At 39.4% G+C, this 23083-nt stretch overlaps 1 pseudogene; it reads right to left on the reverse strand.

Annotated features, from left to right (window-relative positions):
• Positions 1 to 5253: 5253 nt before the first annotated feature.
• LOC133104179 (pyridoxal kinase-like) lies at positions 5254 to 22830 on the reverse strand (annotated as a pseudogene).
• Positions 22831 to 23083: the final 253 nt, after the last annotated feature.

Here is a 23083-nt window from a genome sequence, read left to right on the forward strand (position 1 = left end):
ACCAGGCAACACAGCTCAAGCTGGGGTGTGCAGGGCTGTGGCATGGACCACGTGCATAGGTCCCACTCTGTCCTACCCTTCACTGACTGGCTGCTGCATCCCCCTCCAAACCCCCTATCCCCCAAAGGTCCCTCTCTGTCCCCGCTGATCCCCTCTCTGTGAGTGGGCCCCTCTGAGAGTGGGAACCTCTCTTCTCGCCCAGCCCCACCTCAGGGGTGCTGGTCCCATCCCACCTCCACTTTTCTTCACCCCCTCCTTCCCTCTCACATCCTACCCAGTTGTGCGGGGATTCCTCCCATCCCCTTAGGTGTCTGAGGTCCCTCATTAGTGCTCAGTAGGTGCTCTGTGAGAATTGCTCTGATGCATTCTTGTTGCACTTGTGAGGAGACGCAAACTCCACATCCTCCTACTCCACCATCTTAACTCCACCCCCAAATCAAATATTTCTAAATATAACAAAAAACTATCCCCAAATCTTTAAAAGATCATGTGATCTAGGATTAATCTTTAATGAATGAAAACAAGTCTAAGTTTTTGGTTTGATTAATACAGACATCTTTAGAGTCATAAACATTAAATATAATACTTTTATTTTACCTAGGTTTACTAAAAGTCAATAAGCTCATATTATCTCTGTTACAAAATTTGTCAACAAGAAAATTAACTTGGTAAGATGATATTTTTGTAAGTAATAAATAGAGATAAATGGGATAAAAGTTTTTAAGTGAACTCTTTAAGAATGATTGTTTTGTGGTATGTCTACCTAAAAATAGTTTCTCCAGACTTGAAACTTTAGAGTTTTCCTAGATTAAGTTAAATGATAGGAGTTCATTGTATATACAGATCACTTCCAATTAAGGTAAAATACTAAAACATTAATTGCTAAGAAAGTCTAAATTTACCTACTTTTGTCTCCTTATTAGAGAAAAACTAAAGATGCTTGAGTTTGTTGGACACATGTCTTGTACCCCATTGAGGGAAGAAATTAGGTTATGAGAAAACATATGTTTTTAGAGATTATGGAATATGTTCACAAGTTTGCCAATCAGGAAATGCTGATATGACAAACAGTTCACAATTGCTTGCATCTTGGTTTTTGCCAGAGATTAAGGTTTTTTAAAAGGTTAAAATTGATAATACATAGGTAATTAAAGATATTAGAAATAATAAGGGAAATATTTCCATATACAATGAAAATAAGATGTGTGTTTTCAGTAAAAGAAAGTATGAAGAATGGAAATGCATTTTGTTAAGGGAAAAGAAAGTGATTTTTGTCCTGAAGCATCTCAAAGAGAGATATTAAACTAATTAGGCTTATTCAGTATGTTAAATTATGTGGGAAGCATTGTCAAATAAAAAGTAATGTTAAGTCTTCTTCATGTTATATCTACATAAGTGTATATTATGAGTTCCAGAAATTATGTGAAATTCCTGGAAGTCTTATATGTCCTGACATAAAATGTTATGTTGTCATCAAAACTGAGGCTTATGCTAAAGGGACTGAACCCAAGTATCAGGAGAATGCCCTACATGACTTTCATGCAAAGGCAACAACAACAGAATCTGTATAGATAAAATCCATTCCACTTCTGCAAGAAAATTGACACCTCATTGTAAGGATTTTGCCATCCTGGTGTACTTGTAACATGGCAACAGTCTGTTCCTAAATGAGAGATATTAAGGTGGGTAAGCAATAGCTGTGAATTAAACAGTCAGGGCTATGGAAAACCCAAGATGGCTACTGCGTTCTTTCTAGCTCTCTGACGAACTCCATTTTTCATGTGATGGGTTAAAGCCTTCTCTTTCTGCAAGGCTGATGATGTCACAATGGTAAAGAAACTGTTAGAAAATGTGTTTTCCACTTGGAGAACATCTTCCATAATCCCCAGTGATCAAGACACTCACTTCATTGGGCAAATCATATGAGTCTTAAAAAAAACCTTGCAAATTTCTTGAAATTATCACTGTCACTGTCACCTTCAATCATCAGGAAAGGTCAATAAAAATAATGGAAAAACTGGACTTGAGCAGAACAAAAATTAATTACATGGGATTGAATGAACTGATAAATACAATTTTTATAACTTTTTGTCTGAAATATTACTGGCTTTTAATTTTTGTCTTCCAGACATAAGGGAACCTTTCCTCTTAAGCTAATTATAACTTACAACAATTTTGTAAATTATATCTTTATAAGCAGATTGAAGCATTTATCTTTCCTCTCTACTTGATCCCTCCAGAAACTGGAAACTCTTAGGTTCCCAGCAGCATTTCCAGGTGAATAAGGAAGGCCACTTTCTGGCAGGTGCAGGAACCTCAAGATATTTTAGACTTCAAGAAGAGAGGTATACACCTAAATCTGTAGGTATTGCAGGCAGAATCTGATGGCAAGTTCTTGGCATGGCTTTCCTGGTCTTGAGAGGACTTTTAAAAGTTCAATTTGAGATTCCTCTTGAAAAGTTCCAGCAAAGCTAAATTTAAAAGAACCTATACGATCAATTCCACTTATGTAAATAATCAGGCCAAGTTTATTGAAATCAGACTTAGTTTTGCAAATAAATCCATCTTAATTAGACTATATTTGGTGAAAAATGAAGATAATTTAGAGAGAAAAATCATGTTTCCATAATATATCTTTGTGGATATTGAAGTTTTGTATATACCGAGGTTTTCTATTTACTACCTACATCCAAGATGCCTCTTTGTTGCTATGTTACATTATTGTAAAGTTTATTGAATTATTGAAAGGATATTCTAAGCTTGCTTCTGAAGCTGATCACAGTAATCTATCTTTGGATGAAGATCAGATGCCACATGACCTGCATCCAGGAGATCATACTTACTGGAAAAGACATCATATAAAGGACTCTCCAACCTAGATGAAAGGATCCTTATCAAGTATTCTTAAGTAGCTCATATACAGTGAAACTTACAGGAATTGACTCTTGAATTCATATTTCTGACTTAAGAAAGCCTCTGCACCTGACTGTTCTATGAAAGGACTTCTGACCTCAGATGACATCCACACCAGGACAAAAAGATGATAGCAATGGTAGACAGCTGACCCAAGAATCTGGACTGGGCCTGTAAGACTCATCCTATTAATTCAATTGTACTGTTTACCAAATACTCATCTCCCTATCAAAATTGAAAGTTATTGTTTTACTTCTAGCTATACTTTTGCTGCAGTGTTCAAAATGGAAAGAAAATTCTTTAGTAAAGTTGTCACAGAGTATAGCTCCTGGGGGCAATCTAACTGACTGTTGGATTTGTCATCAAATTCCTCCATCAGTACAAGACCAATTTGGCCCCTCCTAACACCTATATCATGACTTTTCAGATGTTTCTAATGTTACCACCCACCTTGACTGACCTCCCTCTGGCCTAACCTTTCAGGTTCAAATTCTTCAACATATTAATTTGTCTATCCTTTGTCTGATACTATCCACGATCCTTAGAGACAAGACCAATTTGGCCCCTCCTAACACCTATATCATGACTTTTCAGATGTTTCTAACGTTACCACCCACCTTGACTGACCTCTCTCTGACCTAACTTTTCAGGTTCAAATTCTTCAACATATTAATTTGTCTATCCTTTGTCTGATACTATCCATGATCCTTAGAGACCTGACACAACTTACCCTAGGACACCTCACTCTGTTCCTTACTTAATTAACAAATGTCTTAAAGAGAAAAACACAAGAAAATTATGCCAGCAACTCCCTTACGTCAAATACAATACAGATAGCTTTTGGAAAGCCTACAAGAGAAATGACCCATGGTTTAATACCGCATTAACAAAACTTCCAACTGATGAAGCTATCAATGAGAGCGCTCTAGGAGGGATCACTTGTGCTCCCCCATGTTTTGTCTTCATGTGGTGTTGGAATTGATCCACCTTCCTAAAGATGGGCACATAGTCTTACTAGCTGGCAAATAGAAGGTTTATTTTTACTAGGATAATATGTTACTCCATTGTCTATACCTAAGTAAGTAGATGAACCTCCTTTCTCTCTTCATTACAGAGTCAAGAGATCCATGTTAGCAAGATACCAAGATACCTCATGACAAAATCTTTTGGCAATCTTGGTTCCTAATGCAGGAGTATGTGTAAACAGAGATATGATTAGAAATCTATTACCCACCATTGGTCAAATAGTTGAGGAAACTGCAAAATAGCATTGCAGCATAACAGACATCCCTAAATTCCTTAGCCCATATAATATTAGATAACAAAATTGCCTCATATTTTTGTTGGTTAAACAAGGAAGCATTTATGCTATTGCTCCCACTACTTGCTGCACTTATATCAACAGCTCTGGAGAAGTAGAGGCACACACACACACAATTTCCCAAAAGGGTGAAATGGCTACAAGATCAGACATTTTTTCCCATTTTGCTTACAAATGATTATCATTGTCATAGTATGTATTATTATTCTTTTCCTGGCTATGAAGCTACTCAGGACATGTGTCACTACTTGCTTTAAGTCTACTGTTAAAAGCAGGTGTAACATAGCCAGGTCATGGAAGCAACCTGAATGCCCATCAACAGACGAATGGATTAAGAAGTTGTGGTACATATATACAATGGAATATTACTCAGCCATAAAAAGGAATGAAACTGGGTCGTTTGTTGAGACGTGGATGGATCTAGAGACTGTCATACAGAGTGAAGTAAGTCAGAAAGAGAAAAACAAATATTGTATATTAATGCATATATGTGGAACCTAGAAAAATGGTACAGATGAACCGGTTTGCAGGGCAGAAATTGAGACACAGACGTAGAGAACAAACATATGGACACCAAGGGGGGAAAGCAGCGTGGGGGAGGGGTGTGGGGGTGTGATGAATTGGGTGATTGGGATTGACATGTATACACTGATGTGTATAAAACTGATGACTAATAAGAACCTGCTGTATAAAAATATAAACAAAATAAAATTTTAAAAAAAGCAGGTGTAACAATGTTTATGTGACAATTCAACATAATTGATAAAATGTATAGCCTATAAAATGTTTCCCCATTAGCATACGTCTGTGCTTGTTCACTATGTCTGATTAGACCTCCCCTCCCTCCCATCCCCCCAAGTGGATAACTAGGGAGATCTCTTCTTCTTCTTTTTTTTTTCTCATGAATGAAAAAAATGTCAAATTTTGGTCACAGCTCTAAGGCAGACGTTACATTTTTCACAAGGATGGAAATGGAGACACCTAACGCTGGGCGTTAAGGAGACGGGTTCACACGGCCCTCACAGCACTATGGCCTGGACGATGATCTCTGGGTTCTTGATGTCCTTCTTGCTCTGGACAGTCCTCAGCTACAGCTGGGCTGGGCTGGGCTTCCGTCCTTCCCCAGCCTTGGCTTTTGCATACTTGATGGTCTGCTGCAGAACATGGTGCATGGCCGACACGGTATTTTCACAGGCCACCTTGAGACTGTTGAGGTGCTTGTGCATCCATGCCAAAAGCACGGCAGTGAAGAGGTCCCCGGTGCCTATGAAGACTGTGTCCACCTTGTACATCTCCATGCGGATGCTCTGCATCATCACGGTGCCGTCAGGGGTCTGAGTCCTCTGGCTCCCTGGCATGATGCCCCACGGGGTGGCAGGTCTGAGCTGGTGATGACCACCATGTCGGGGCCCATTAAGTGCAGCACGTCCATCACTCACTGCTAAGTCTTCTTCCTGGCTGTGGATCTTTCTCCCCCTCAGCAACTCAGCCTCAAATTGGTTGGGGGTTATGATGTCTGCAATTGGTATGACCTCCTCTCTGTAAACCAGAAGAAGGTCCTCAGGGAGGTAGATGGAACCTTCTCTGTTCCACTTGTCTCCCATCATGGCGATGCACATGACCAAGAGACTGGAGTTCTGCTGCTTCAGCTCCTTCCTGGTGTCCACCACCATGGCCAGGAAGAAATTGTCTTGCATGTAACCTATGAGCACATAGTCATATTTGTTCATGTTGTTCAGCTCCAGACCGTCATACAGCTCGTGGAGCTCATCTGAGTTCAGCGCTTGGCCATTCCAGTGCGAGTAACCTGTGTGGTTTGAAAACTGGACAGAGTTCACTACGTCGATCTTGAACCCCAAAACCTGTAGCGGGAGCATGGCTGCCCGGTTGCCCACGTAGCCACAGATGACATGGCTCTGAATGGAGAGCACCTGGCAATCTTCTTCCTTGCCAGGTCTGCCTCAGGGGCAGGGCCGGGTAGGGTCAGTGTCTCCGCTGCATGCTGGGACTGTGCTCCACTTGGCTCCAGCTGCGCTCAGGCTCCGCTCTGCTGCAGCCCTGCTCAGTGCAAGCACTCTGCTTGAACGATGGGCCACCTCCCTCTTAGGAAAATCTCTATACATGTATAAACAACAAAAAAGGAAGCCTAACACTGAGGGATATGATGGACCCAGGGCAGGCAGCAACTACCCTGGCATTGAGGGACAAATATTTTGATCATCATTGCTTTCTATTGAAAGATTTGCAATCAGAAGGGAGAAATAATGGAAGGAAATTTTCACATATTGAGGTATGGGAACGTCTGGTTTCTGGATTATACATGATTTGACTTAAATTTTATGTTAACCTAAACAGCCTGTTTGTGGTCTATCAAACATACATTGTACATCTGCTTTAATCATTAAAGAAAAGAGTACATTGACTAGAAGTAAAGAATGTCCACATTAACAATAAAGATTAAATGCCTCTCTTCCTGTGATGCCAATGCTGGTATTCCTTCAGTGATAAGACTGCCTTCCTAGGTGTTAAGGACGTACTGACTTGCTGTGTATGTGCTGATCTGTTTATTTTTGAAACCTTGAAAGGACGGTATCCCTGACTTGTTTGATGTTCTTTGTTCTGACAAGATGTACAACTGTACTGAAAACCATGCTTCTCCAGAGCAGTTCCTCAGATTAATCTAAGAGGCTGTCTCCCTGACCATAGTGCTCAATTTGGGTCAAGTAAAACTCCTTTATTTTCCTATTATAGATTTTTTATTGATTATTTTTGAAGACATCTGTGTGAGAGCTGAAACAAGAAGGCAGACTACTGCCTTGCTCCACCTCAGCTGGGCACAAACATGTTAGAGATGACTCAGATTTTTGGTTTTCTACCACAAAAGCACCTTGAGTATTAATTTTGGAGTTACAAATAAATTTTAGCTAGTAGACAAATTCACAAATATGGAACCATCAAGTAGTGAGGCTCCACTGTATAGAGATATGGACTTAGCACCCAGGAGAAAGAGCTAAAAGAATTAGAAATAGTTGCCTCTGGGAACAGGACACTGGATAGCAAGGAGTGAGGTATGGGACTGTTGCTTTTAATCATGTATAGATTTTAATTTGTTAACAAATTTAAAATGAATAATTTTTCAAAAATATTTTAAACCACTCCTTCTTCCATGGCTTCTTCTCCCCTTCTTCCAGGCTGGTGGAAAATATAATCCATCATTATTGGGTTTCACTTCCCTGACCTCCAGCATCTCAAGAAGATCCTGAGATTATTTTAGAAAAGGCAGAGCTTTCTGGAAGGGCTCTCTGGACTCCAGTCTCACTGGTCTCTAAAAATTTGTCTTCTCTAAGTACTTACTTGAAAGAAATGTCTCTCTTTTTCTGAGCCTGGTTTGAGACCGGGTCTTGCCCTGTGGCTTCCAGGACCACAATGAATACCTCTCTTGCATTTTTCTGGGAAGAGGGTGGTTCTTGGGAAGGGAGCGGGGGCAGATGGCAACCTCAACTTCTCAGTAGGAATTGCAAATGACAATTGTTTCCAATCCTTGACCACTGGGAAGGGTAAGTTCAAGCTTGCAGTTTCCTGAGTCATGAAGGCAACATTTAGCCTTTTGGTGAGAACTATCTGTGTCCCAGGCACAGAGTCTAGTTCTTTGTATGCATTACGTTACTTAATCCTCACAACCTAAGGGGACATTTTATAGATGAGGAAACTGAAGCTTAGGGAGCTTAAGCAATTTGCTCAAGGTCACCCAGCTACTAAGTGGCAAACTTGGGATTTGAACTTGCACCTGGTTAACTCTCAAACCAATGCTCTCAACAGCTCACAATACTATTGGCACACACATGCAGTATTCCTTTGGCAAATTTCCAATTCTACTTACTTTTGATAGGTTGAATTTCTGGCAGCTTCTGAGAGTTTATTGCCATTTATGAGGACTTTATCTTGGCAGGATGGTTTCCTTAGAGTCCACTGAGGAAGGTGTGCTTTTTGTTGCTTCTCACTTTGTTTAGACTGTTCCTTCCATCTGTACTGCCTTCCCTGACCCTTTCTTTGTATATAATTCCTACCCATCCTTTAAGAACTAGCACCATAGGTGGTGAGGCTGTGGGAAGCACAGGTGGAGGAAGGAGAAGTTTTAACCTTGAATGAAGATTGACATTTAAATTTTTACCTGGAACTGGACTATCTCTTACCAAACTGAGATTTTTTTTAAAAAGGACCAGTGGTGTTGGGAGCACTTTTCATGATCTAAGAGGGCACAGATGTTTTATAAAAGTTGCCCTGATTTTCATCCAAGGAGGGAAAAATAAATACCCCTTCTCACGTCAACAGGCAGAATGGGAAACAAATAAAATAGTTTTAAAAAATTATGTTGCATGAGTCTTACTTAGTTATTGTACTAATAATGCATATATTTATATAATACTTAACATGATTGCAAGCTTTCTACTGTTTGGATAAACATAATTTATTTTAAACCATTAAATCTACTGTTTTGAGTTGTCTCCATTTCCCCCCAATTTAAGACTATGCTGGACATCTTGCTAAATTTTTGTTCATGTATGTAAAAATTTAAAGGGTTTTGGTATGATTGCAAATTTTTTTGCCAGAATATTCTCTCCAGCAATATATCAGAGCTCCTCTAAGATTATTATGCATTGGTACTATCACTGTCCTGTATTAAATATTGTGCTCTACTAGGCCCTTGGGATACCTGCCTTTGACACTCAACTGAAATAACAAGGGACATATGGCAACAATATAATAATGATAATGTATGTGTTTATTATTTTACAGTTTCATTTACCTTAATAAATGAACAGTTTCATGTACCTTTCACATTCAAGGCTTCTCAAACTATACTGTGCAGATGAATCATTTGGGTATCTTGTTAAGATGCAAATTCTGACTCAGTGGGTCTGTGTTGGGGCCTGAGAACCTGAATTCCAGCAAACTTCCAGATGATGCTGATGCCACTGGTCTCAAGACTACATTGTGAATAACTAGTCTTTGTTCATCTTAATTCCTGTGATAATCTAACAAATAACAAAAACCTCAGGTTAAGTAATTTGTCTTCAGTCCTGACAATGCAGCTTCTTTCAGTCATTCATTTGTTCTCTCACTCACTCCTTCAGGCACTGTGGAGACTGCAGCCAGTGAAACCAAGCCCCACCTTTGTGGGACTTGTCTTCTAGTGGAGAAGACCGACTATAGGTGAGTAAATAAATAAATACAAATAAAACAATTTCAGATAATAAAAGTGTTTACAAAGGAAAATAAAGTAGGGCAAGAGACTGACTATTAACAGGGGTCTTCTGGATCTAAAGTTTACTCCCTATACTCGTTGATTAAAGATATGGCCTTCACTATTGCATAACACTTCGTAGGTCATGTTTTGCTATCAAACCTCTTCCTCCTACTTAGTTTTCACAATATCCCTGTGATAAGTTTAGGCAAGGATTCCACACAATCCAGCTGGTGAACCATTCAAACTTCTAGAACTAAAATACAGAGGGAGAGAGGCACCCTCCTTAAATAAAAGGTACTGTAAAAGGTCTTTTTTTTCATTTGAGTTGACAAAGGGACCCTTGGCCTCTTCTTGCCAATCTCACTCATTGAGGTCGAAGGGGAAGGGAGATGGGAGAGATGACTGATTGTGTGTGTGTGTGTGTGTATGTGTGTGTGTGTGCACCACACTCAATCCATTTGTCTTGGAAGACTGCGTCTAGCTGTTAGGATATTTTGGTTGTAGGCAACATCAACCAATTCTGTCTTAAAAGGGTAAACAAATAAAATTGAAAGATATGATTAGGTAGGTATAGTTCACAGAATCAGGGAAAAGCTCCCCATTAGACTTTGGAAAGCACAGAAACCATGGCAGATCAGGGATCTAAGGAGTCCCTTTAGGCTTCTCTCTTCAGATGAATGGGGTCCATAGAGTTTCAGGCTTTGTGTCTGTTAGGGGTTGAATTGTATCCCGCCAAAAGATATGTTGAAGTCTTAGCACCCAATACCTGCAAAAGTGATCTTTTGGGAAGTAGGGTCTTTGCAGATGTACTCAAGTTAAGACGAGGTCATACTGGAGTAGTGTGGCCAATCCAATATGGTTGGTCCCCTTATTAGAGGAGAAGTGACAGAGACGTGTGGGGAGAAGATGGCCACTGACAATGGAGTCAGAGATTGGAGTGACACATCTAAAACCCAAGGAATGCTAAGGATTGCCAGCAAACACCAGAAGATAGAAGAGGCAAGGATGGATTCTCCCCTACAGATTTCAGAGAGAGCATGGTTCTGTCAACAATTTGATTTCAAAATTCTAGCCTCCAGAATTGTGAGACAAAAAATTTCTGTTGTTTTAAGCCATTCAGTTTGTGGTACTTTGTTACAGCAGCCCTAGGAAACAAATACAGTGTTTTTCTGCTCCAGGTTCAAACTCCAAGGAGCAAACATCTGAGTAGCCCAGCTTATGCCATGTGAACACTCATGAGATCATATTTGGAGGGGTGGGCGGTTCTTCAAAGGGTAAATAGATGCTGTTGCCAGGAGTAGGGAGAATGGGTGAGGGCAGCAAAATAAGGATATGCACCTGGTATGAACCCATGTGTGCTGCTGGAGCCTCATGACCTGGGGTGGGGGTGGAGGAGTGATTTAAGAATGTTCAGGCCACTTCCTTGGGTTGCTCCAAACCCTGGTGGTGTTTCTGTGAGCTCTTCCTTACTGGAGCAAATTCAAACCTCTTTACAAATTGAACATTATCACAAGGATCTTGATAACTATACTGAAATTTTCCATTTTTTAAGTCACCCACCCACATATGCACCAACCCAACCATTTATCTGTTTACCCACCCATCCCTCCACTCGTTGACCTATGCACCCTTCTTATCACTGTTAACTGATCTATATGCTTATCCACTCATCTTCTACTCTACCACCTGTTCATCTAACTATCCATAAAGGAGCACCTACGTCTGTCAGGCAATATTCTTTTTTTTTTTTTTTTTTCATTTTTTGGCCACACTGCACACCTTGTGGGAGCTTAGTTCCCTGGCCAGGGATCGAACCCAGGTCCATGGCAGTGAAGGCACCGAGTCTTAACTACTGGACCGCCAGGGAATTCCCCGTTAGGCAATGTTCTTCAGTTCTTTCATTCATTCACTCATTCATTCAGTAAATCAATCAGTATTTGTTGAGTGCCTCCTCTGTGCCAGACAATGTTCTAGGTGCTGGAGATAAAGCAATGAATAATAAGATATGGTCTCTGCCCTCATGGAGTTTGCAATATGGTTGTAAAGGTAGATGTTAAACCAGTAACTAGGAAGACAATATGTGAGGCAACTTCTCCTTTTGTCATAATTCCTTTTCCCCTGGTGCCTCTCTCTGTTTAGTGTGTATGGAAAACTTTGATTTTGGAAAATTTACAGAGCATATAGCGTAGGCAGATGACTCGATTGGAGAAAAGGAACATCACTTCCTGAGGTGAGTGAGATTGAAGTCCACTAGACTCTAAGCTCCTGGAGGGCAAGAAGAGTGTATATTTTAATTCATCACTTTTTCCCAGGACTTGTCACAGAGAAGGCACCAAACAAATATTTGCTAAATGATAAAGAGGGCAAATATTTACTCTGTAATTTCCTGAGTTTTGACCCTTTGAAATATTTTTTTTCTAATTCCGGCACTTTCAAGATCATAGTTTATTTATTACTTGAGGTAAAAAGATAGTATACATATTAGGGAATCCCTTAACATTCAACTCTAGCATTATACAGCATCTATAACTTTTGCACTGAATGTTAACCAAAAAAATCTCTAAACACCTGAAAGCCCCACTAGTAACATGAACTATGGTAATAAAAAATTTGACATTTAATTTGTTCAATATATATTATTTACATTATGAAACCAATGGTGATACGATAAACATTGATAGAAATAGTAAAAATAAACTTTACAAAGCAAAGTTTTATATTCTTACACTATGCTAATTATCATAATTGTATATAAAAATTAAAACATAGCAGAGCTTTCTGTTACAGAATTCTTAATTATCTGAGTTGTAGTCATTACTTGCTAACGATTTACATGCAACAATTGCTAGTACTGACATTTGATTTTTTTCCCCCAAGAAAGTGTGAGTAGATATTTATTTAAGAGCAGACATTAATTTACTTGTGGACAGAAAAAGATAAAACTGCACTCAAGATTAGTACTGGTCACAAGCCTCTTCTCTATAGAAATGATAAAAATAGTAAGACCGAAAAAAATTCCTGAAAGGAGATGCATAGGCAAAGAGTACCATGAATGGCGCAGCTCAAAAAATCTTGGGACCAATTAGACACACATCTTTTCTCTCTCCTTCAATGATGAGAGGTCTATTCTGCCATCAAATTATAATAACTGTAGCAAGTAAGGGATACCAGGTGTACAACTAATTAAACCTTGCAAAACACTAAGATGGGCAGGGTTGGCCAGAAGAAGGAACAATTTCCATATAATTCAAACTATATACAGCCTAACTAGAATGGGAGCTCATCCCAAACTGGCTGTGTGAAACAATTGGGCTTTTATGATTTAATAGTTAAAATTATAACAAGTGTAATAATACAATAGATTTACATGGGAAGCAAGAGCCAAGGGGCACTTTATATTATTTACTGTGTATTTCAGTTTAAAAATAATTTTGCTAAGTATACATCTCAACTGAGGTCTATGTATAAAATGTACTAATAGATACAGATATTTACCTTTGGTGACTTAAAGGCCTTTTTGTGACTTCTGTCTGAATTGCGGGCAGAATGCTAGATGTACATGCACATGTGGAAAAACTCAACCTGAGGTAATCCAAAAGATGTGCATGTGAGGAGCCTGGAGGTACCCTGACAGTCAAAGCACACCAGAACCCAAACAGGCAACAGTGAGGATGGCAACAAGGAATGGAATGCCAGTATGGCAGAAAGAGGAAGGCCAGCAGAATCCTGCATACATACACAAAAGAAAAAGCTACCCACCGTTTCATAAAACAAAAGCCAATTATAGTGTGGGAAGTGCAAACTGCAGAAAACCAGAAGTCCACAGAAGAAAAACAACTGGCTCACGTGAGAGAAAGGAGGATGCTTGGTTCTGAGCAGGGTCACTTGGTGAAGGCTGTCACCGTCACCCACAGCACCTTGTTGGTGCTGGCCTTCAGACACTCCACCTCAGAGACCCTTTGAAATATTTAAGGACAATACTTAAAAAAAAAGAAATTAGGGAAGACCTTAAGTAATATTTTTACAGATTTCTGTAGCTGTTCTATCTCCATTGTAGAGATAAAAAAACCATCCCAGGAAACTGAGAGGAAATATAGACAAAAGAATTCAGAATAGACAATTCAAAGATGATTGCACTTTAAGGACTCCCAAAGAGCAAAAATAAATGCTAGGAAAATCATTCTCAGCATTGTGAAGCTTGGCAGGACTCAGACAAAAAACTTATTTCAGTATATTTTCAACATGTGTTATAATGCTTTTAAAAATGCATTTTTTTCGATTATAAGATGCACGTCAGTGGTAGAAGATGTAGAATGGAGAGCCCCATGGGGAACCTCACTCTCTCCTCCTCAGAGGATCACCTGAGTTCTTCCACCCCCTTTTTGGGAGAGTTCCTGAATGAAAGCCAAGCTGTTCCTATGCTCCTCTGACAGTCCTTTACTGAGGAGACACCAAAGGGCAATAAGAGGAAATTTTATGGCACCACTGGTAAGTGGTGCCTTCAGTCCAGCTGTTTGGGACCCAGCTGGGAGAACTTGAGACAGGTGGCCACACCAGGGATATTAACAAATGGAGATTCTAGGTTTGAGAAGGTTCCCTCCATCTATTTCCAATTGAGGTGATCAGGTAGCAGTGGGGAGGATGGAAGTGAGAGAACACAGCACGTCACACCTGCCAGCTGCTGAGTCTTTGGAAGTCTCTTTATAATTTCATTTATTTATTTTTACTAAAGTATAGTTGATTTACAATATTATGTTAGTTTCAGGTGTACAACACAGTGATTCAGTTTTTAGAGGTTACACTCCATTTATAGTTATTATAAAATAATGGCTATATTCTTTTTGATGTATAATACATCCTTGTAGCTTATTTATTTTATACATAGTAGCTTGTACTGAATCCCCTACTCCAATCTTGTCCCTCTCCCCACTGGTAAACACTAGTTTGTTCTCTGTATCTGTCAGTCTGTTATATTCATCCATTAAATATTTTTTTAGATTCCACATATAAGTGATAACATACAGTATATTTGTCTTTCTCTGTCTGACTTTTTTCACTTAGCATAATACTGTCCAGGTCCATCCATGTTGCTGCAAATGAATTTTTTTTTTATGGTTGAGTAGTATTCCACTGTGTATATATACCACATCTTCTTTATCCATCATCTGTTGATGGGCACTTAGGTGGCTTCCATACCTTGGCTATTATAAATAATGCTGCTATGAACATTGGGGTGCATATAACTTTGGAAGTCTATTAGTTAAAATCCCAGAAACACACAAAATGTTATCCATAAGCCGCTATCCAGAAATGATAAACTTGTTAATATTTCGATGTAAGTTTCTTTAGTCATTTTTTTCTGTCTCTATATAGAAAAATATACAGAAAAATATTTTTGACAATAATAAGGTTCATATATATACTGTTTTATAAACTGCCTCTACCATCTAAAGGATTAATGTATAATACATTATGTATTAATGTATTTTTTTCCCATAAAATATTATTAGTCAATGGATATTTGTTTACTACCTGGCCCTACTATGCTACTTGCTGAGGGATTTTTTTTTAAAAAATAAATTTATTTATTTATTTTTGGCTGCATTGGGTCTTTGCTGCTGTTCATGGGCTTTCTCTAGTTGCGGTGAGTGGGGGCTAATCTTCAGTGTGGTCCAAAGCCTTCTCATGGCGGTGGCTTCTCTTGTTGCGGAGCAGAGGCTCGAGGTGCACGGGCTTCAGTAGATCTGGCATAGAGGCTTAATAGTTGTGGAGCAGGGGCTTAGTTGTTCCACGGTATGTGGGATCTTCCGGGACCAGGGCTCGAACCATGTCCACTGCATTGGCAGTAGGATTCTTTTATATATATATATATATTTATTTATTTATTTATGTCCAGATTTTCTTTTATTTATTTTTTTATACAGCAGGTTCTTATTAGTCATCCATTTTATACACATCAGTGTATACATGTCAATCCCAATGTCCCAATTCATCACACTCCCACACCCCTCCCCCATGCTGCTTTCCCCCCTTGGTGTCCATATGTTTGTTCTCTACATCTGTGTCTCCATTTCTGCCCTGCAAACCGGTTCATCTGTACCATTTTTCTAGGTTCCACATATATGCGTTAATATACGATATTTGTTTTTCTCTTTCTGACTTACTTCACTCTGTATGACAGCCTCTAGATCCATCCACGTTTCTACAAATGACCCAATTTCGTTCCTTTTTTATGGCTGAGTAATACTCCATTGTATATATGTACCACATCTTCTTTATACATTCATCTGTCGATGGGCATTTAGGTTGCTTCCATGATCTGGCTATTGTATATAGTGCTGCAATGAACATTGGGGTGCATGTGTCTTTTTGAATTATGGTTTTCTCTGGGTATATGCTCAGTAGCAGGATTGCTGGGTCATATGGTAATTCTATTTTTAGTTTTTTAAGGAACCTCCATACTGTTCTCCATAGTGGCTGTATCAATTTACATTCCCACCAACAGTGCAAGAGGGTTCCCTTATCTCTACACCCTCTCCAGCATTTGCTGTTTGTAGATTTTCTGATGATGCCCATTCTAACTGGTGTGAGGTGATACCTCATTGTAGTTTTGATTAGCATTTCTCTAATAATTAGTGATGTTGAGCAGCTTTTCATATGCCTCTTGGCCATCTGTATGTCTTCCTTTGTGAAATGTCTATTTAGGTCTTCTGCCCATTTTTGGATTGGGTTGTTTGTTTTTTTAATATTGAGCTGCATGTGTTGTTTATATATTTTGGAGATTAATCCTTTGTCCGTTGAGTCACTTGCAAATATTTTCTCCCATTCTGAGGGTTGTCTTTTCATCTTTTTTATGGTGTCCTTTGCTGTGCAAAAGCTTTTAAGTTTCATTAGGTGCCATTTGTTTATTTTTTGTTTTTATTTCCATTACTCTAGGAGGTGGATCAAAAAAGATCTTGCTGTGATTTATGTCAAAGAGTGTTCTTCCTATGTTTTCCTCTAAGAGTTTTATAGTGTCTGGTCTTACATTTAGGTCTTTAATCCATTTTGAGTTTATTTTTGTATATGGTGTTAGGGAGTGTTCTAATTTCATTGTTTTACAGGTAGCTGTCCAGTTTTCCCAGCACCACTTAATGAAGAGACTGTCTTTTCTCCATTGTATATCCTTGCCTCTCTGTCATAGATTAGTTGACCATAGGTGCCTGGGTTTATCTCTGGGCTTTCTATCTGTTCCTCTGTCTATATTTCTGTTTTTGTGCCAGTATCATATTATCTTGATTACTGTAGCTCTGTAGTATAGTCTGAAGTCAGGGAGTCTAATTCCTCCAGCTCCGTTTTTTTCTCTCAAGACTGCTTTGGTTATTCAGGGTCTTTTGTGTCTCCATACAGATTTTAAGATTTTTTTGTTCTAGTTCTGTAAAAAATGCCATTGGTAATTTGATAAGGATTGCATTGAATCTGTAGATTGCTTTGGGGAGTATAGTCATTTTCACAATATTGATTCTTCCAATCCAAGAACATGGTATATCTCTCCATCTGTTGGTATCATCTTTAATTTCTTTCATCAGTGTCTTATAGTTTTCTGCATACAGGTCTTTTGTCTCCCTAAGTAGGTTTATTCCTAGGTATTTTATTCTTTTTGTTGCAGTGTAAATGGGAGTGTTTCCTTAATTTCTCTTTCCGATTTTTCATCATTAGTGTATAGGAATGCAAGAGATTTCTGTGCATTAATTTTGTATCCTGCAACTTTACCAAATTCATTGATTAGCTCTAGTAGTTTTCTGGTGGCATCTTTAGGATTCTCTATGTATAGTATCATGTCATCTGCAAACAGTGACAGTTTTACTTCTTCTTTTCCAATTTGGATTCCTTTTATTTCTTTTTCTTCTCTGATTGCCGTGGCTAGGACTTCCAAAACTATGTTGAATAATAGTGGTGAGAGTGGACATCCTTGTCTCATTCCTCATCTTAGAGGAAATGCTTTCAGTTTTTCACTATTGAGAATGATGTTTGCTGTGGGTTTGTAATATATGGCCTTTATTATGTTGAGGAAGGTTCCCTCTTTGCCCACTTTCTGGAGATTTGAGGTAGGTTCCCTCTATGAACACTTTCTGGAGAGTTTTTATCATAAATGCGTGTTGAATTTTGTCAAAAGCTTTTTCTGCTTCTATTGAGATGATCATATGGTTTTTCTTCTTCAATATATTAATATGGTGTATCACATTGATTGATTTGCATATATTGAAGCATCCTTGCATCCCTGGGATAAATCCCACTTGATCATGGTATATGATCCTTTTAATGCATTGTTGGATTCTGTTTGCTAGTATATTGTTGAGGATTTTTGTATCTGTATTCATCAGTGATATTGGTCTGTAATTTTCTTTTTTTGTAGTATCTTTGGCTGGTTTTGGTATCAGGGTGATGGTGGTCTCATAGAATGAGTTTGGGAGTGTTCCTTCCTCTGCAATTTTTTGGAAGAGTTTGAGAAGGATGGGTGTTAGCTATTCTCTAAATGTTTGATAGAATTCACCTGTGAATCCATCTGGTCCTGGACTTTTTTTTGTTGGAAGACTTTTAATCATAGTTTCAATTTCAGGGCTTGTGATTGGTCTGTTCATATTTCTATTTCTTCTTGGTTCAGTCTTGGAAGGTTATACCTTTCTAAGAATTTGTGCATTTCTTCCAGGTTGTCCATTTTATTGGCATAGAGTTGCTTGTAGTAGTCTCTTAGGATGCTTTGTATTTATGTGGTGTCTGTTGTAACCTCTCCTTTTTCATTTCTAATTTTATTGATTTGAGTCCTCTCTCTCTTTTTCTTGATGAGTCTGGCTAATGGCTTATCAATTTTGTTTACCTTCTCAAAGAACCAGCTTTTACTTTTATTGATGTTTGCTATTGTTTTCTTTGTTTCTATTTCATTTATTTCTGCTCTGATATTTATGATTTCTTTGCTTCTGGTAACTTTGGGTTTTGTTTGTTCTTCTTTCTCTAGTTGCTTTAGGTGTAAGGTTAGATTGTTTATTTGAGGTTTTTCTTGTTTCCTGGTAGAGGTAGGCTTGTATAGCTATAAACTTCCCTCTTAGAACTGCTTTTGCTGCATCCCATAGGTTTTGTATTGTCGTGTTTTCATTGTCTTTTGTCTGTAGGTATTTTTTACTTCCTCTTTGATTTCTTCAGTGATCTCTTGGTTATTTAGTAACGTATTGTTTAGCCTCCATGTGTTTGTGTTTTTTACGTTTTTCCCCTGTAATTGATTTCTAATATCATAGCTTTGTGGTCAGAAAAGATGCTTGATATGATTTCAATTTTCTTAAATTTACAGAGGCTTGATTTGTGACCTAAGATGTGATCTAGCCCGGAGAATGTTCCGTGCGCACTTGAGAAGAAGATGTAATCTGCTGTTTTTAGATGGAATGCCCTATAAATATCAATTAAATCTCTCTGGTCTATTGTGTTTAAAGCTTGTGTTTCCTTATTAATTTTCTGTTTGGATGATCTGTCCCTTGGTGTAAGTCAGGTGTTAAGGTCTCCCACTATTATTGTGTTACTGTCGATTTCCTCTTTTATAGCTTTAGCAGTTGCCTTATGTATTGAGGTGCTCCTATGTTGGGTGCTTATATATTTATAATTGTTATATCTTCTTCTTGGATTGATCCCTTGATCATTATGTAGTGTCTTTCCTTGTCTCTTGTAACATTCTTTATTTTAAAGTCTATTTTCTCTGATATGAGTATTGCTACTCCAGCTTTCTTTTGATTTCCATTTGCATGGAATATCTTTTTCCATCCCCTCACTTTCAGTCTGTATGTGTCCCTAGGTCTGAAGTGGGTCTCTTGTACACAGCATATAGATGGGTGTTGTTTTTGTATCCATTCAGCAAGCCTGTGTCTTTTGGTTGGAGCATTTAATCCATTCATGTTTAAGGTAATTATTGATATGTATGTTCCTATGACCATTTTCTTAATTGTTTTGGGTTTGTTTTTGTAGGTCCTTTTCTTCTCTTGTGTTTCCCACTTAGAGAAGTTCCTTTAACATTTGTTGTAGAGCTGGTTTGGTGGTGCTGAATTCTCTTAGCTTTTGCTTGTCTGTAAAGCTTTTGATTTCTCCATCAAATCTGAATGAGATCCTTTCCGGGTAGAGTGATCTTGGTTGTAGGTTCTTCCCTTTGATCACTTTAAGTATATCATGCCACTCCCTTCTGGCTTGTAGAGTTTCTGCTGAGAAATCAGCTGTTAACCTTATGGGAGTTCCCTTGTATGTTATTTGTTGTTTTTCCCTTGCTGCTTTCAATAATTTTTCTTTGTCTTTAATTTTTGCCAATTTGATTACTATGTGTCTCAGCGTGTTTCTCCTTGGGTTTATCCTGTATGGGACTCGCTGTGCTTCCTGAACTTGGGTGGCTATTTCCTTTCCCATGTTAGGGAAGTTTTCGACTATAATCTCTTCAAATATTTTCTCTGGTCCTTTCTCTCTCTCTTCTTCTTCTGAGACCCCTATAATGCGAATGTTGTTGCATTTAATATTGTCCCAGAGGTCTCTTAGGTTGTCTTCATTTCTTTTCATTCTTTTTTCTTTAGTCTGTTCTGCAGCAGTGAATTCCACCATTCTGTCTTCCAGGTCACTTATCCGTTCTTCTGTCTCAGTTATTCTGCTATTGATTCCTTCTAGTGTAGGTTTCATTTCAGTTATTGTATTGTTCATCTCTGTTTGTTTGTTCTTTAATTCTTCTAGGTCTTTGTTAAATATTTCTTGCATCTTCTCGATCTTTGCCTCCATTCTTTTTCCGAGGTCCTGGATCATCTTCACTATGATTATTCTGAATTCTTTTTCTGGAAGGTTGCCTATCTCCACTTCATTTAGTTGTTTTTCTGGGGTTTTATCTTGTTCCTTCATCCGGTATATAGCCCTCTGCCTTTTCATCTTGTCTGTCTTTCTGTGAGTGTGGTTTTTGTTCCACAGGCTGCAGGTATGTAGTTTTTCTTGCTTCTGCTGTCTGTCCTCTGGTGGATGAGGCTATCTAAGAGACTTGATGGGAGGAACTGGTGGTGGGTAGAGCTGACTGTTGCTCTGGTTGGCAGAGCTCAGTAAAACTTTAATCCACTTGACTGTTGATGGGTGGGGCTGGGTTCCCTCCCTGTTGGTTGTTTGGCCTGAGGCAACCCAACACTGGACACTACCTGGGCTCTTTGGTGGGGCTAATGAGAGACTCTGGGAGGGCTCACACCAAGGAGTACTTCCCAGACCTTCTGCTTCCAGTGTCCTTGTCCCCACGGTGAAACAGAGTCACCTCCGCCTCTGCAGGAGACCCTCCAACACTAGCAGGTAGGTCAGTTTCAGTCTCCCCCGGGGTCACTGCTCCTTCCCCTGGGTCCCGATGCGCACACTAATTTATGTGTGCTCTCCAACAGTGGAGTCTCTGTTTCCCCCAGTCCTGTCGATGTCCTGCAATCAATTCCCACTAGGCTTCAAAGTCTGATCCTCTAGGAATTCCTCCTCCCGTTGCTGGACCCCCAGGTTGGGAAGCCTGACGTGGGGCTCAGAACCTTCACTCCAGTGGGGGGACTTCTGTGGTATAAGTGTTCGCCAGTCTGTGAGTCACCCACCCACCAGTTATGGGATTTGATTTTACTGTGATTGCGCCCCTCCTACCATCTCATTGTGGCTTCCCCTTGGTCTTTGGATGTGGGGTATCTTTTCTGGTGAGTTCCAGTATCTTCCTGTCAATGATTGTTCAGCAGTTAGTTGTGATTCTGGTGTTCTCACAAGAGGGAGTGAGAGCACGTCCTTCTACTCTGCCATCTTGAACCAATTGGCAGGAGTATTCTTAACCACTGCACCACCAGGGACATCCCTTGCTGAGGGATTTTAAAGATGTATTAATTAGAGTTTCTAGCACCAAGGAGATTACAATTTAACTAATAAGAAGACATAAAATAGGTATAGTAATAAAATAGCTAAATAATATGAGAGCATTAGAAGGGTCCACACATCACAGTTTGGGGAAGATTGTTTGTTGATGGGGATATAGAATCAGAAGACTTGAAATTATCTCAACAATGTTGTTCACTAAATGAATTTGCCACACAATCATTTTCAGTCTCCTCATCTATAAAATGGAAATAAGGATAAAAACAATAATACCTACTCTGAGAGGTTGTGTTGGGGTAAAATAACAACAATAACTTTAGTAATAGAAGTAGAAGGCACTTATACAGATCTTACCATGTGCTGAGTACTGTTCTAAGAATTTAACATACACTAGCCAACCAAACATCATGGCAGCCTTAAGTAAAGAACTGTAATTATCCCCATTTTATAGATGAGGAAATGGAAGCACAAAGAAGCTAAATAACTGGCCCAACATCATACAGTTTAGAAGGGGCAAAGTGGGTTTTGAACCCTGGCAGTTTAGCTTTGTGTTGACTATGTATCTGAAAGAGGTTTTGCAACTGGAAAATGCTTTATAAATGGTATTATAAATTTTACTGTAAATAAAAAGTTCTAAATGAGAGCCCCTGGGCTGTTAGAACTGTGAGTTTCTTTTTATTTTTTGACCACACTGCATGGCTTGTGGGATCTCAGTTCCCCGAACCCAGGCTGCGGCAGCGAAAGCCTGGAATCCTAATGACTAGGCTACCAGGGAACTCCCAGAACTGTGGGTTTCAATGTAGGAGGTTTCCCTGGTGGCACAGTGGTTAAGAATCTGCCTGCCAATGCAGGGGATATGGGTTTGAGCCCTGGTCCGGGAAGATCCCACCTGCCGCGGAGCAACGAATCCCGTGCACCACAATTACTGAGCCTGCACTCTAGAGTCCGCGAGCCACGACTACTGAAGCCCGTGTGCCACAACTACTGAAACCCACGCACCTAGAGCCTGTGCTCTGCAACAAGAGAAGCCACCACAATGAGAAGCCCGTGCACTGCAACAGAGTAGCCCCTGCTCTCACCAACTAGAGAAAACCCGCATGCAGCAATAAAGACCAACACAGCCAAAAATTAAATAAACAAATAAATAACTAAATTAAAAAAAAAAAGGAGGGGTTGGGGAAGGCTTCTGGAAGGCATGGCCCTTTGAAATGGGAGCAATGTCTCCGTTTTGAAATCAGCTGCTGTCTGTATCTTTCACTAGTCTCAAGAGTGAAATCAGAAAGTGAAGAGACCATCTGAAACAAGGACAAAAGGAGTATGTTGGTCATAACTGAGATGTTGAGAGGCATGGCTGGACCTGGGATTTCATCAGAGCCCTGTCTCTTTCTCACCTTGTCTTGGCTCTGTCTTCTTCTGCAATGGTGTTATTCTCAGGCTGACTCAACTTGGTGAAAAGGATGACCTTCACTATGCCCATTATGACTGCACAGTTGGAAATGCTGAAAAGTTCTGACAATGTCCTGGGAGGGCTTCCCATCAGTCTGGTGGGAGCAGGTGCCCACTCTTGGGAGGGTGGAACCAGCCTCAAGTGAATCACATGGACTGAGGAGGATTCTTATGGAATGGGAGTGGGATGGGTTCTCCAAAATAATGAGATGCTGGGCAGAAAAAAATTATGTCTGCTCTCGACTTGCTACTCTGTGTGGTCCATGGGTAAGCAGCAACAGCAT

This window comes from Eubalaena glacialis, chromosome 13 (assembly GCF_028564815.1).
Source record: "Eubalaena glacialis isolate mEubGla1 chromosome 13, mEubGla1.1.hap2.+ XY, whole genome shotgun sequence".
NCBI classification, from domain to species: domain Eukaryota; kingdom Metazoa; phylum Chordata; class Mammalia; order Artiodactyla; family Balaenidae; genus Eubalaena; species Eubalaena glacialis.